Below are 12573 nucleotides of genomic sequence, written 5' to 3' on the forward strand. Positions count from 1 at the left end.
CACTAAGCTTTGCTCCGGATCCTTTCTTTATGCAAGTTAGGAAACGGCTAACCCAACAAAAAGATAAATAACCGCTCTTTGCTTGCACTCAAAAAGGTTTGCATGCCCCCAGGTATAAAGTACGATTTCAAGGTTACCCCTACTTCATTTCCGTCAAAACATTCGTTTCACCGAGAGAGGCCTACCTCTTTCAGGTTACCCAAAGATTGTCTCGTTAATCTTTCAAACAAAACACTTCCTCGGCAATGTCTACCGAAATAGACAAAGGTGAGCGACGTAGCCCGCCAACTCACATAACTTTGACAAAAGAATCTTATTCTAGAATAACCCCTCTTCCTAGACGGACGGGGTACAGACTAGTCATATTCTCCCGTGGAAACCTACCCTATACCCAAAGTTTTCCTGCCGAAGCAGACCAGGACGCATGCCCCCTGGGTTCCAGTCATATCCTCCCGGATTACTCGCGCTCATTAGGAGGACGGATCATGGGTTGAGACACTTCTTGCGTGAATAGACCATTTAGGGATGGTACATGACTATTTGCGATGCGTGATCCGGGAAATGAAAGTTGGTCCACAAGCTTGACCACTCTTCCTTCATGCGGAAAACACATTACTCTAAAGAGTGAGGAGACGATGGCTCCCATGCAATATATATAGTCTCGTCCAAGGAGTAGGTTATAATCCAAGGGTCCTTGAACGACCATCACGTTCATTTGAACGGTCTTCCCTTTCAATGTAATGGGCACATTGGGGAGGATCCCTAAAGGTCGACTGGTTCCTTTATCAAAGCCTGATAGATTTCTCATTTCAGGCAAAAGCGCTGGCGAACCAAGCGCTTTCCAAGCAATAGAGGAAAGGATACTCACAGATGACCCTCATCAATGATAGTGCCAGCCATTACCATTCTGTATATTTGAACGATAATCCTGAATGGTATGCTTGCTGGCAAACGGGGTCTGCCTAGTTGGTTCTAGTCGAACGAGACAACTAGGTTGCTTGGTGGTGGGACCGAATAGACGGCCGGGTATGACTCTGACGAAGTTCCTTCCTGCGATAAAGGAATGGGCAAATTGCCCCCTTGTTCGTCGAAGTCTGTGTTAATGAAGAGAACTTGGACAGTGTCATCTTTATTCTCCTCTGTGATGGTATCATTCGAAGATAGAGCCTCTGAAGGCAAAACCGGGTCAACTGCCGTTTCAACCTTTTGACTTTTGTCAGGCATGGATTCAGACGGTTCATCTTCAATGATAGGTGCTTTGGTTGACCACCTGAGCGGGCCAGCCGGGTTCTCAACTGGTGAAGGACTTGGCAGGAGTTTTTGATATCCAGGAGGAAGTTGCGCTCGTAAAATCGGGCGATCTTCCAAAACTCTTTTAGCCTCATCTAAGAAGGGACAACGGTGGATGGCATGGTCGCCTTCACACAGTTTGCAGGGAAATTTGGTTTTCCCTCTTTGTCCTGTGACTTCACTTTCACTAGTTGACGGTGAGCTGTCAACATGGCTATCAGAGGTTGACGCTACTGAATTGTGCAAACGGGGAGACCAGTCCCTTAGTATCCGAGGGATGCAGGGACAATCTCTGTGGAAGTGGTCTCCCTTGCATATGACACATGGCGATTTAGGCCTCGTCAGTGCTGTGTGTGGATTTTTGTCAGACGCCACTTGTTTGCCCCCAGTCGCTTTTGGCTCCTTCTTCTTCTTCTCTTTCTTCTTCTTTTCCTTCTTCTCCTTAGGAACTTGGTTTTTTGTTTTACCAGTTCCGTCAAGCGAAGAGGAAGGAGGAGAGGAAGAATTAGATGAAGTAGAAGGCTGGTGGGAAACTCTGGTCGGGTCCAACTGTTGATTCGACTGTTCAGGAATAGTGGTGTTTTGAACAACATTAGTAGAGAAGAGCCAGACCGGCAAGCCAATTGTCAGTCCTGGAAGCGACAATGTGGCCATGTGGGGCACACCAACATCTCCCCAAGAGGAGAAGGGACTAGGATTTCCACCAAGGGGAATTCCTTGGTTGGTATGCTCCATTTTCTCAACTTAAAGATCAATGCAGGAAGAAGGGGTGATTGTTTCGTTTAAAATAAATTTTAACGACGCTTTAGACACAACTTGCTTTTTCAATTTTAAAGAGTCGAGAAAAAGCTAAAGATGACTCTAGTCTCCTTCGATGTTTTAACGAGCCCGAAGTGACAAATGATCGGATGGACTTTTTCCGTTATAGAGTCTGAAAAAGGCCAAAAGGAACTGCTCTGGAGTTCTAGGTAGAGGGTGTGCCAAACTTTTCGCAAAACCGTAGACTTTTTAGGGTACGAACGGTCGATCTTCCTAAATGCTGTGTTCAGTGCATTGCGATTAGTAGGGCGGCCGACACGGCTTCCTAAGGATAAAGGTTTTATGCCTATAGGGGTCTCCCAATATATACGCGACGATACGTGGGAGCACAATCCGTACTGGCGCTATCGTCCCTCAGGAGGAATCACCCACCATCAACGAGATCGACAGTCACCAGGCTTTACGACGCCGGAACACGTCTCTAGCGTAGACCTCTATGTTGTGTGTTATGTTGCAAAGCGTTGTTAAGTTCATTCAATTTATTTTAGGTTGATCTTTTTAGAAGTTTGCCTTTTGAGGTTCACCACGAGATGTATGATACAAATTCGTAAATGCAGTCTAAAGATGATAAGCAAGCTTTTATCTTTTCAACTTTGAAAATCCTAGCTACTAAGGGAAAAGAAAGACACCATCTTTTCTCAAAGAGCAATCAACACACTCTAATGCACTTTTCCTAAATCAAACATGCAAACTATCAAGATGCAAATGCACAATGCAGGTGTTTGTTTTCCGCTTTCTTAGTATTGATGCCTACAAAGAAAGCTTTTTGCACAACTTTGAATTTTCTTTTAAATGACAAATACAAACAAGTTTACTTTTTCGAAATCAGAAAGGGTAGAAGAGATTACAACACTTAACGATTTTCGAAATAAACTCTTGTTTCGACACTTTAAAAGAGACAAACTCAAACCAAAAGCAAGAATGAATGTATAACCAACTGTAAACAGCCAATGAACTCTCTCCTAAGATCACAATCAACAGATCTGAATCAAGGGCTACAGGATGATTATTTCACTCATGCAAAGGAAAACTGTAAATGACGCCACAAACACATAAAAACACTCACAGTCTTTTTGTACAAAAGGAGGCGGAATTTAAGCAGAGAAAAGGAGTTATCAGACTGGTACCTATGCTGGTTACAGGCTGCAAAAATCAAAGATCAAAACAGGGCAAAACAGAGCAGAGAACCCCAGCTGCACAAGGCCAAACTGGATCAGCGCAACCTCAACACAGGGGTTTTGACATTCAGCGTAGGTAGCCTTCATGGGACCTGCGTTGAAATGCAGAACCTCTTCACAGGGGTCGCGCTGAAGGAGAAACGAGAGTTTCTCACTGGGTTCTGGGTTACAGATTGCTGATTAATCTACTGTTTCAGGCCAAATAAAAGCAACAAGCAAGGTGCAATCAAAGGGATGCTTTGAGGGAGTACTAAGATCTATCACAAAGGATCATCAAATCATTTGTGAGTCCATTGTTCAGATCATAGACAAATCCAGTGTTTGGATCAAAGCAGCAGCTGTCTACTTTGCATCTGAGAATAGCAGATGCAGTTCGATTGTTGCTGTTGAGTCTATGAAACAAACAATGATGGAAACACAAATAAAATGACTAAACAGATCTCCCTAGCGGAGTCGCCAATTTGTTGTGGGGAAAAATGCCTATGCAGGACGATCCTATCCACCTAAGGTGTGACAGTGCCTTAGCAACAAACAGAGACAGCTATTCTAGTATTCTTCCTTTATGAATTAAGAATGAAGAGAGATAGATGGACTAACCGATGTCTTCCGTTTGTCCCTTGATCCGGTCTCTCTTCTCTTTGAGGGTTCCCAGCTACTTGCCTTCTCGCTCACCCAGCTTCAAGAGGTTTCTGCAAGATCACAAGAAGAGAACACTACACAAGACATGGATTCATATTCATAACTAGTTCAGGATTAGAAATAAACTAAACATACTAATGTAATCATACATCAAAGATACATCAGTATATAGGAGAAACCAAGATAGCTTTATTGATGAATAACAAGGTTCAGGAAGAGATACAACCTAGAGGGCTCCAATCCAGCATCTCCTTCCTAGCAAATGGAATTCCTATCTTCACCCCCTTCAAAGCATTAAGTACCCAATGATTCAAATCTCAAACCAACAACAATTCTTTGTAATAACAAAATTCCAGCCTCTAGATCTCATGGAGGAGAGATCCATATATAGATGTTTGGAGAGAGGATGAGTCAGCTTGAGATCTGACTAGTGTCCTCTCCCTCTGTCAGTTCTTGATTCCACTTGGAGGTTCTTGCTTCCACTTGGAGATTAAGAGCCTCTTACTCATCACCAGTCGAATTCACTGAGGCAAGTGTCATTGAGGAAGATTCTGGAAGCTTCCTGGGTCTTGACACCTCTTGGAATGAACTTGCCATTTGGCAATTCTCGCTCAATGCACCCTGGTAGTGCTTCTACCTGCGTTGCAGTGCAAGTAGCCAGTGTTGGCTTTGACATTCAGCGCAGACAGCTAGTGGAGCCACTGAATTGATCCTGAATTGACTTGGTTTTGAGCAGTTTCTGGTGGAGAACTTCTGTGAATTGCTGTGGTTTGTTAGCCTTGTTCCTCTAGGGGTAGGAACAACATGTTTAGGGACTTTGGATCCCTTAGATTATGGACATTTCATACTCAATGTTGTAAGGCACAAAAATGTCTATAACAACCATGATTGATTTTCATATTGCCACAATCTTTACCACAATGCGCTTGGGATTATAAACCCAAGGGAATAATATTAAACCCAAGGATTTAATATTATAAACCCAATATATATAAACCCTAAGCTAAATATTATAACACCTAAAATAAACATTGTTGATCATCGTTGACCATGGTTGATTTTCATATTGACATAATATTATAAACCCAATGGATTATAACCGAAGAGATTTGAATTGAACCTTAGGATTAATATTATAAATCTTGTGAATAATATTATATCCTAGGAATATGAAGCCTTATATTAATAAACCTAAGGGTTTGGGATCATAAATGCAAGGGACTGATAAACCCAACAGATTATAAACCCATGGGAATTAATATTATAAACTAAAGGGATATAAATGGTAAAATAAACATTAAACCCTAAGATTAATATTATAAACTTTAGGATTAAAATTATAAACATATACGGTTAATAAACCTAAGGGATTAATATTAAGAACCCAAGGGAATAACATTAAACCCTAAGATTAATATTAAATCCTATGAACATAACCCCTAAGATTAATAAACCCAAGGGATTATAAATTTAAGGGATTAATATTAAACCCTAAGATTAATATTATAAACCATAATCTTAACATCAAACCCTAGGAATATAAACCCTATGATTAATATTAGAAACACTAGGATCAATATTATAAACCCAAGGGATTAATAAACGCACTGGATAAATATTACCATGATTGATTTTCAAATTGAGACAATCTTTGGTACAATGTGACATTGGACCATGGTTGACGATGGCTGAATGTGATTGATTTTCATATTGAGACAATCTTTGTCACAATGTGACATTGGACGCTCGTTTGACCATGAATGACTGTGGTTGACCATGATTGACAATGCTTGATTTTAATTTTGAGACAATCTTTGTCACAATGAAACATTTGACTATGATTGAAGATGGTTGACCATGGTTGATTTTCATATTGAGATAATCTTTGTTATAATGTGACATTAGACAATGGTTGACTATGAATGACCATGGTTGATGATGGTTAATGATGGCTGAAAATGGTTGATTTCATATCGAGACATTTTTGTCACAATGTCACATTGGACCATGGTTGACCATGGTTAACCATGATTATAAACCCAATGGTTTCATATTATAAACCCAAGGGATTAATACTAAAATTCCAAGGGACTATAATCCCAAGGGAATAATATTGAACCTAAGGGTTTAATATTATAAACCCAATGTACATAAACCCTAAGATAAATATTATAAACCCTAAAATAGACATGGTTGGCCATCGTTGGCCATCGTTGATTTTCATATTGACACAATATTTGTCACTAATATGACGTTCGACCATGGTTGACCATGATTGATTTTCTTATTGAGACAATATTTGTCACAATGCAACATTGGACCATGGTTGACCATGGTTGATTTTCATATTGAGACAATCTTTGTCACAGTGCCACATTCGACCATGGTTGACCATGGTTGATTTTCATAGTGAGACAATCTTTGTCAGAATGCAATGTTGAACCATGGTTGACCATGATTGACCATGAATGACCATGGTTGACTATGGTTGATGATGGATGACCATGGTCAATGATAGTTGACCATGGTTTAACACGATCAACAATGGTTGAGCATGGTTGATTTTCATATTGAGACAATCTTTGTCACAAGGTAACGTTGGACCATAATTGACTATGATTAAACATGGTTGATTTTCATATCGATCATGATTAATCATGGTTTATTTTCGTATTTAGACAATCTTTGTCATAATGCGACATTTGAATATATATTATAAACCCTAAAATAAACAAGGTTGACCATGGTTGATTTTCATATTGGCACAATCTTTGCCACAATGCGACGTTCAACCATGGTTGACCATGATTATTTTTAATATTGAGACAATATTTATCATAATGCAACATTGGACCATGGTTGGTTTTCATATTAAGACCATCATTTTCACAGTTTGACATTGGACCATGGTTAACCATGGATTACCATGGTTGTCATAATGTGACATTGGACCGAGAGACAATCTTCATCACAATATGACCATGATTATTGATTATGATAATATTATTTTATGTTATTAATATTTGTGGAATTGAGGCTTCTGTGATCCATATGAAGTTTTGAGAAGATTTTAGTTATTAATATTAATAATTAATCATAAAATTAAAATTTATAAATATTAATAATATTAAAAGTAATATTAATATTTGTATTCGTATTAATTAATATTAATAATAATAACTAATATTCAAATTAAAATTAATATTAATATTAAAATTAATATTAAAACTTAACATTAAAATGTTATCAATATTTAATGTATAAATTTTTTATTAATATTAATATTAAAATTTAGTAATTGATATTAATAATATTAATATTAATAAATTAAAATAATAATAGTAAAGAATATTGTAAATTAAAATTTATTAATATTATTGTTAATATTATTGATCAATTTTAATTTTAATGTTAATATTATTTATAGTAATAATGTCAATGTCATTAATAATATTAATATTATTAATGAAATGTTATCAATATTAATAATTAATATTAAAATTAATAAGTATATTAATAATATTAAAAAAATATTCATATTTGTATTCATATTAATTAATATTAATATTAATAATGAATATTTAAATAAATTTTAATATAAACAATTTTTTTTGTAAGTTTGGTAGGACTACTTCTTCATCATTTGCAATATATCACCCCGATCGGGGCTGAGAAATGAACTAATTACTTCACATCAAGGAGTGCCTTAATAAAGCACCTGATCACTGTCTATCCAAGACCCTGTGGACGATATTAATATTAATATTAATAAATAATATTGAGACCATCTTTGTCACAGTGTGACGTTATACCATGGTTGACCATAGATTACCATGGTTGTCATAATGTGACATTGAACTGAGAGACAATCTTCGTCACAATGTGACCATGATTATTGATTATAATAATATTATTTACTATTATTAATATTAGTAATTAATCATAAAATTAATATTAATATTAATATTAATACTAATACTAATATTGCCCACCAGGATTTGGATTGATGGTGAATGGGTGCACTGTTAAGGCACTCCTTGCGATAGGTCACTGGTTCAAATCCCTTGTGGGTGCTTACCTACCAAAAATAATATATATATAAATAATAATAAAACTTAATATTAAAATGTTATTAATATTTAATGTTTAAATTTTATTATTAATATTATAATTTATTAATATTATTGTTAAACTAAATATTGTTAATATTATTGATCACTATTAATGTTAATATTATTTATAGTAATAATGTCAATATCCCTAGTAATATTAATATTATTAATTAAATGTTATCAATATTAATAATTAATATTAAAATTAATAAATATAATAATAATATTAAAAAAACATTAATATTTGTATTCATATTAATTAATATTAATATTAATGAAGAATATTTAAATAAATATTAATATAAACAATTTTTTTTGTAAGTTTGGTAAGATTATTTCATCATTTCCAATATATCACTCCGATCGAGGCCGAGAATTGAACCGATCACTTCACATCAAAGAGTGCCTTACCAAAACACTTGATGATTGTTTATCCAAAACCCCGTAAACAATATTAATATTAATATTAACAAAAATAAATAGTATTTAAACTTAAATATTTATTAATATTACTATACTCATACATATTCATTATTCACTATTAAATACAATATAAAATATTAATATATTAATACATATATAACTATTATATAACAAAGTATAATAATACTTAATATATTAATAATATTAGTATATTATTATGTAATAATATAGTAAGATTAATATTAATTAATATTAATAATAATATTTAATTAATATTTATAATTACATAAACTTTAATATTAATATTATTAATATTATTAATATTATTAATTTTAATAATTACTATGATATATTAATAATATTTTATTAGTATTAATATTAATAATATTTAATTAATATTAATAGTGATATTAATATTTATTAATAGTTGTTAATATTAACTTTAATATTAATATGAAATTTTATTATTAACTTCAGTAAATTTGTAATAATATTATTATTAATATTTTTGATAACTATTATTATTATATGACTATGAATAACAATTGTTTGACTGGCTATAGTTGATTATAGTTGTTTATGTTCACCATATTTTAAACACTGTTAACTATATTTTCATTATGGTTAGCAATTGTATGGTTATAGTTAGCAATTCTATGGTTATGGTTGACCATTGTTTAACTATAGTTAATCATAATTGACCATTATTAACTTAAATTTCTCATAATTGAACATGACTTATTATTAGCTTTAATAACTATTATAATATATTAATATTAATAGTCACATTAACATTAATAATAATTATTAATTATTATTAACTTTAATATTAACCTTAACAAAACTTTTTATTATTACTAATTAACATTAATATTAATTATTAAACTTTAATATTTAACTTAATATTAATGATAATATTAAATTTACATATATTGATTATCTCATAATAGTATTTTAACATTTGAGGGAACCAATTAGGTTAGTTTATGTTTTTGAAACTGAGATAACGAAACTTCCAAATAATTAAATGTATCCGATTTAATCTCAAGCTACTTTTATGATCCAACCAGCCCGTCAAGACTAAAGACACGTATCAAAGTAGGTATCACTCTAGGGTTTAATATTGTTTTTTTTAAATATTTAGTTTAATCGTAAGGTTTAGTAATCAAGTTTGGCCAAGTATATTAGCGTTTTATTAGCCATAATAATAACCATAAATGCATTGTTATCCTTCAGAATGTTCACCAACCAACAAATCTTGGTTCTACACAACCTAAATATAAATGTTTCCCAGATTTTTTGAATGATTTTTTTTTATTGAAACAGAAAAGTACGACATTTCATAACCCAACTGCCAGGTTGATTGGGTTTTTTAATTCCGGAGCATGCGATTTTTTGGAATTTTGTTTGAATGCTAACAACATGTATTCTAAAGGTGTAGGCGCCACGTTGCTAACAACTACGGATGGAGGACTTCTGCTAACTGTAGTACCATTTTATTTCTCATTGAATCTGATGATGGAGGACTTCTCGTCACTGTACCTCCACTTTGTTTTTCCTTACATGATACGTGGCAGGCCGTTTAGTAGATTTTAATTGTGATTTTATAAATCCGAAATTGTTTAGTTGATTTTATGGTTTGGTCCATCTCTCCGTATTTTTTGGTTAACGATTCGTTCATGATATAGTAAATTTTTAATCATATTTTGTAAAAAATAATTTAAGTATAGTTTAAATATGTGATTTAGATATAAAAAAAAGTTAGTAGTTTAAATTTTATTTATTGATGTAGTGGTTATGAAGAAAATATATTGGGATCTTTCAATTTACACTATCAGATTAAAAAGATTAGTTAGCAAAATAATTAAAATTTCCAATTCCAATAAAGAGACACCTATTGATATGACAAAAGTTCATCTGACACTTTTTGTTGTTATTGTCATTATATCTTTTCTTTCATTTTATTTTTGGGTGAGACAGGGGTGTCACACAATACCTTTTAACTTAATGCTATTGGGTAGTCCTTTTTTTCTGAAGCTATTGAATTAATGGTGTTTTCTACTTCAAGATGATATTCCGTTGTTGTCATACCAGAGATATCAGCCTTATCCTCACCTCGTGACAGAGAAAAATCTCGCACAGATGGTCCTCAAAACTAAAGTGCATCTAGTGGTTATGGAGTCTGTGGGATTAAATCTCTCGTTATACGATATCTCTCGTATCGTCTACCATTTGTTGCCAATTCAGTGCATGTATTATAGGGCGTGTTGCATTTTATTGTACTAGATCAATGATTATGCTTACAAATTGTAACTTGTTCTAGTGGTTTAATCAAGGAATTAAGTAGCCTTTTATCATCATGTGCAACTTCATGACAAGAAAAGAGTAAAGAAAGATAGTGAAGAATATGATACATCCCATTTTACGGTAATAATCTCTCAATTTTCTAATATGCTCTGTCAGAATGTGGTGGTAAACCTTCGGTGATTTAAAGCATCCAGTTGTATCCTTTTTTACCTGTCTTTTCTAAACCCGTCTTTAGCATGAAACATTTCTAATCCAATCCTCGGATCCTCGGGTCTTTATCAGCAACTTTGTTGTTTTCTCTGGATAGGAATTTTCAATAACACTGACAACTCAATATTCTAGCTGGCTGCAAATGTAGGGCCCGTGTCAATTTTAATTTTCCCATGTTTAGTTGAATCTCTAATGCTGCTCGTCATGATCGTTACTGTTACATGTATAGAACTTGATTCTCTTCTCAAAATGTGTGGAGCTCCTATGCTCATTATGGATATTTATTGGCTATTGCCTTCACAATTTCCATGAACTGCTTGTGTACAATTCATTTTAGTTTTAATTCATTTTAGTTTTAGCTTAATTTTCATAGTTCTCTATGGTTTGTTTTTGTATTTGTCTTTATTTGGTCAGAGTTGTAGTACCAATAGTAGGTTCATGCTTCGATATTACACTGGTTGCACTACAACATGCTCCTTATGATGTGTGGGCATACCTTATTCTCTGACTGGACTGAGACTATCATGTTCAACTTCCACTATGAATTCGAGTGACATTGCGTTGCTAATTTTTGAAGAAATAGAATGTGAAAATCCTAATGATTTCTGGGTATGCTTCGTCTACACATTGCATTCTTGTATGTTTTATGTGCGGTTTGCAATGTAAGTCTAGTTTCCTGAACAACGTGGAAATTCATCAATGAATTGTGGTTGTGCCCTGTGTTATTATGCTTGTTATAAACTACATATTGTTTATTGCTTTATTTTGTGGGCTCATTGAAAGATTTATAATAGTATTTATGGTCTTACCTGCTTCTCATTTCTGTGGCTTTTATATCCTGTTCCATGTATTCATACAATGGCTTCTGGACACATTCATGAGGATGTGTTTGGATGTGAAAGTAATTATCATGCCAGTGTTTTTAGAAGGGTCCATATATTTTTTCCTGTCCGTTATGGTTTTATAATATTTTCTTTTCTATAAATTTTCTATTTCCCTGAACATATTTTGAATATCAGCTAATTCAATATTGTAAGTCGAGGTTGAAGCTGTATATCGTGTTAAGGTAGGTAATGTTGTCTTTATGTGGGCAGATGGAAGAAATAGATGAAATCCAGAGAATGAGAGGCGCCATGGATTTCTTTAATAAATAGGTTGAAAGTATTGCACCAACTGTATTGGGTCATCAAGAGGTCAAGCAAGCAATGTTTCTTATGCTTCTGGGTGGAGTAAATAAATAGACTCATGAGGGAATCAATTTAAGAGGGGACATTAACATGTGCATCGCTAGAGATCCAAGTTGCGCCAAGTCACAATTCTTGAAGAGATATTCTTGTGTTTCTAAACTGCTCAGTGATTGACCAGGGAAATTTTCTTTTAGAATCTCGTAAATTTAAAAATTCACCATAAAAAAATACATTTCTATTAATGGTATCATGCATGTCCGGGTGCGTGTCACCATCCTTAGTTATTTAAAAAAACATAAGTTTAATCAACTCCACTTAAAGTATCTATTATGTTATGTTTTTAGCTATTGGGCATACATGTTACCATGTGAAGTTAACTTACAACCAGAAGATCTGTGTGTCCTCACA

At 33.7% G+C, this 12573-nt stretch overlaps 1 pseudogene; it reads left to right on the forward strand.

The window, feature by feature from the left end:
• The window catches only part of LOC149153784 (DNA replication licensing factor MCM6-like), a 32076-nt pseudogene extending 21354 nt beyond the window's left edge, over positions 1-10722 (forward strand).
• Positions 10723-12573: the final 1851 nt, after the last annotated feature.

This window comes from Pinus tabuliformis, chromosome 9, assembly GCF_031772625.1.
Source record: "Pinus tabuliformis cultivar Carrire ecotype Pingquan chromosome 9, CPIR1, whole genome shotgun sequence".
NCBI lineage: Eukaryota > Viridiplantae > Streptophyta > Pinopsida > Pinales > Pinaceae > Pinus > Pinus tabuliformis.